The 4,237-nt window shown below is 37.4% G+C and overlaps 1 pseudogene; it reads left to right on the forward strand.

Annotated features, from left to right (window-relative positions):
- The first annotated feature begins 3,722 nt into the window (after window positions 1-3,722).
- LOC107100118 overlaps window positions 3,723-4,237 on the forward strand; it is a 2,022-nt pseudogene continuing 1,507 nt past the window's right edge.

Consider the following 4,237-nt stretch of genomic DNA (forward strand, 5'->3'; position numbering starts at 1 on the left):
TTTTCTCATTTTGTCTCTCATAGTTGAGGTATATCTATGATGAAAATTACCGGCCTCTCTTATCTTTTTAAATGGGAGAACTTGCACTATTGGTGGCTGACTAAATACTTTTTTGCCCCACTGTATGCAGCCCGGGCTGTAACTACCATTCAGGAAGCCGAGGTCATGTCCTCTGTATTTTTTATTTGTTTATTTAGCCGATTTATAGCTTAAATTGTGATTTCTAAATAGCAAATAAATAAAAATGAAGCTGGCGACAATCTTGGATTAGTATCTTTGTCTCCCGTAAAACTGTGAGGTGTTTTATATTTGTGGAGCCAAGAGTAGTGCGACAAAAAAGACAATTAAATTTCTCATTTTTTGGTGTTTTTTGAAGCGTATGGCGATCTGACCTTAAATTGTTTTTATGTGTATCGCTGAAGGGATACACACCAGTCGAGATTGTTTAAGATGTATATTTCATACAAAACTAAAGCGGCAAACAGGACTAGCTCACATGCTATTGGCCTCACATGCTACTGTCTCTCTGATAGGCGCGCCACTGCTGCACTGGCAGACTTAAAAAAAAAAAAAAAAAGAGAGATAGAGAAAGAGTCAGGGCAGCAGGCCATTCCCAGGCCGGCGCTTCTGGAATACTCCTGGTTCTCCCTATTGTCAGTCCAGGTATGCCTATGGAACATTTCTGGAGGCGCCACTGGGTGGAAAGCAGTTTAGGTTGTGGATGACTACGATAAGTGAATGCATTTTCATGAGCAATATTTAGATTTCAGCCCAGTGGGCTATTTAATTAGCGCCGTCGGTATAGGTCTTCTTTCAATTTCCACCAGTTGAATCAACGTTCATCATGCAGCCTATGTTAGTGACGTTTTTGACTGAAAATAAAACATTTATTAAGCGTATTGGATGTTGAACCTATTCTATATTTCTGCCAGATGCTAGAGCAACAAGAAGGTGCAGAGCAAATCATGCAGCACAGGAAGTCATGCACAGAAACTAAATAAAACATCTGGTTAATTTTCAAAATAACAATAAATATTTTCTGTGGTAACTTGCATTCACTTCAAGAGTCACCATATTGATCCTTCAAAAAGCCTCAGAATGCCCATTTTATCTACTACTATTGTAATGCCTATATTTGTTTATTTATTTGCTAGTTTAAATTAGCATATTTGATCTTGTTTATTTAATGTTTATAAATATAGTTATTTATAGCTAGATTTACTGTTTTAGGATTGGGCTGCTCTGGGACCAGGGAAACAATTTCTTTTTATTTCATGTTAACATGTGTGGAAATGGAAAATAATACTCAAGGGCAGATCTAGAGGGGGGCAACGGCCCCACTGGACACCCCTAGCCAATCATTGGCCCCCCTCGTGGCCACCACTACTAGGTGATTTGTTTGTTCCTTCCATGACGTAATTAAATACCACTGGAAGAAGCAGTTATCCTTTAAGCCAGAAGGTGGCAGCATACAATTAATTGTCCCCCAAAATACAATAAACAAATAAATGCAAGTAGAAATTAAATTATACATTGAGACATAAATGTATATACGTATATCTTTTAATTAGCTTCTTTATTTAGTCGCCTTTGTTATAATTACCTTATTTATTTTTAATTGTCCTTTTTAATCTTCAACTTTATTTATTACTTGTATTTTTTAGCATTTTTTCATCTGCATGTGATAATATTAAATTTCTACCTACATTTATTAGTTGTACATTATTGTATTTATGGGTGCAATTAATTGTATGCTTATTCATTTATTGAGCATTTATTTATTTATGTATTTATTTTTAAATATGGCAGAGTGGGTCCTCAGAATCAGTGGGGCTTTTATTTCTAAGAGGAAAAAACTGAATTGATGGTCTTTGGTCCCGGAAGCCTTTCTGAATCCCCCCCATGTTGACTATTGACAGGTTTTTTAAAGCCTGTCATTTCAAATTTTGGTTTTAAGATGGTTTAAATTGGTCAGCAAAATCAACTCTGTAGTAAAATCCAGCTTTTATCATATAAGACAGTTGGCCAATGTCAAACCTTGTCCTGCACAGCAGCAATTTGAAACCGTAATCCATATCTTTGTTATATCTTGGCTCTTCAATTCAGTTAAATATTCAATTCAGTTCAATTGTATAGCGCCAATTCACAATATAATCCCTTACACCAAGCACACACGTAACATAAGTGGAGAGGAAAAACTTCCTTTTAACAGAAACCTACCAAGAACCAAGGTTGGTTTGATCGGCTTTCTTCCAAGGCCTACTTAGGATCAAGGAGATAAAGGCAGCATACAGAAGGAAGCAGCTGATTTATTCACACCAACCTGCTCGCCTACTGCAGAATCACTCCTCTAAGCCTGGTCAAGGTCGACAACTTTCTTCCTGGTGTCCTTCGTGGTTGAGTTTGGACAGTTTTAGGCTTTAGACAGTTATCCATGGGCTGTTCTAGTCAGGGGCCAAGGGGGGCCAGTCCCCCTGTAGATCATGTCCTTGCCCCTGTTATGTACTGAGGACATAATACTCAAGTTATTCTAATGATATGCGCTGGAACAGACATGGTTACTGATAGTTCTTTTGGATCTATTTCTTTTTTTTCTTCTTTACAAATTCAGTTTTACTGATTATTTAAAAACAAAAAGGTGATAGCTTCAGTGGTATAGAGATAGGATCCCAGTTTCACCCGCTAAATCTTTTTTTCAAAACAAATGATAGAAAAATAAAAGGAATTTTACAGCTGAATTTATCAGTTTTTCTTGATTTCTAATTGAGATTTTATTGAAAACAGTAATTTTAACTTAAATCAAGTCAAAATATGTAAAATTCCTAAATTATGAATGTATTGACCTAATAACACATAGAATTTTAATGAAACCTAATTGAACAGAAATTTCTCCTCATGCAGCTATCGTAATTTATTTGATCCCTTGCAGTTTTTTATTTCATGCTTTTCTGTGCCCCATGAAAACACGTTGGCCCCCTACTGGCCCCCTCGTACATTTAGTCTAGAACCACCACTGCAGTTATTTTCTATACAAAAAGCAGGTACAAACAGGTGCCACTAATACAGATAACGAGTAAAGGACAGAAGAGTTTCTTAAAAAATAGGTTATAGGTCGATTGAGGCCTGACATCTTGCTTGCTTGTAGATGTCCTTCCACTTTAAAAGTCCTTAATTTTAAACTGAAGAGTAAGGATCCTAAACTTGTAAAAGCAGGACAGTTATGGCTATTTTAGGTCAGAAGTGGTACTGCAGGTTCAAAGGTTGCTTTCATTGATGTTAATTGTTAAGTTATTACTCTGGCTTCTGTTTACTTAGTTTTAGAATATCCTTTATGTAGTTGCTGGTCTAACTGTCATATTTGTCATTTTTAGTGACAAGCATGACCTTTTTTATTTGAGTATGCTTTAGTTCTTAAAACTGACTAGCTGATGTCAAAGTGTGAGAAAAAAAATCTTAAATCTAATCCACTTCAACACAAATCGTAGGAATAAGGCTGCTGCTTTTATTCATTCAGTTACTAATTTACACTGCTATTATTCCTGCTGTTGGATTCATATACCGGTAACTATAATTGGTAGCCCCACCCAACCTTTCAGATATCACAGGGCAGAACAATAGTGAAATAGATAAAGGTCTGACTGAAAAAAAAGTTCAGATTAAAGTTCAAACTCATAAAACCTGTAAAACAGAGAAACCCGCATAGCGACTAACTGAGACTGAAAATGGCTCAGAGTGATCGGCTGGAGAAAATCACCTGCTCCATCTGTTTGGATCTACTGAAGGTTCCAGTGACTATTCCCTGTGGACACAGCTACTGTATGAACTGTATTAAAGTCTTCTGGGATGGAGACGATCAGAGGAGGATCAACAGCTGCCCTCAGTGCAGGGAACAATTTATTAGAAGACCTGTCTTAAAAAAAAAAGCACAATGTTAGCAGAGTTAGTGGAGGATATGAAGACGACTGAACTCCAGGCTGCTGCAGCTGATCACTGCTATGCTGGACCTGAAGATGTGGCCTGTGATGTCTGCACTGGGAGAAAGATGAAAGCGGTGAAGTCCTGTTTATCCTGCCCTGCTTCCTACTGTAATGATCACCTTCAGCCTCACTATGATGTCCCTGGACTGAAGAAGCACAAGCTGGTGGACCCCACCATGAAGCTCCAGGAGAACATCTGCTCTCGACATAACGAGATGATGAAGATTTTCTGTCGTACTGATCAGAAGTGTATATGTTAT

Source organism: Cyprinodon variegatus, unplaced genomic scaffold, assembly GCF_000732505.1.
Source record: "Cyprinodon variegatus isolate N-32 unplaced genomic scaffold, C_variegatus-1.0 Scaffold937, whole genome shotgun sequence".
Lineage (NCBI taxonomy): Eukaryota > Metazoa > Chordata > Actinopteri > Cyprinodontiformes > Cyprinodontidae > Cyprinodon > Cyprinodon variegatus.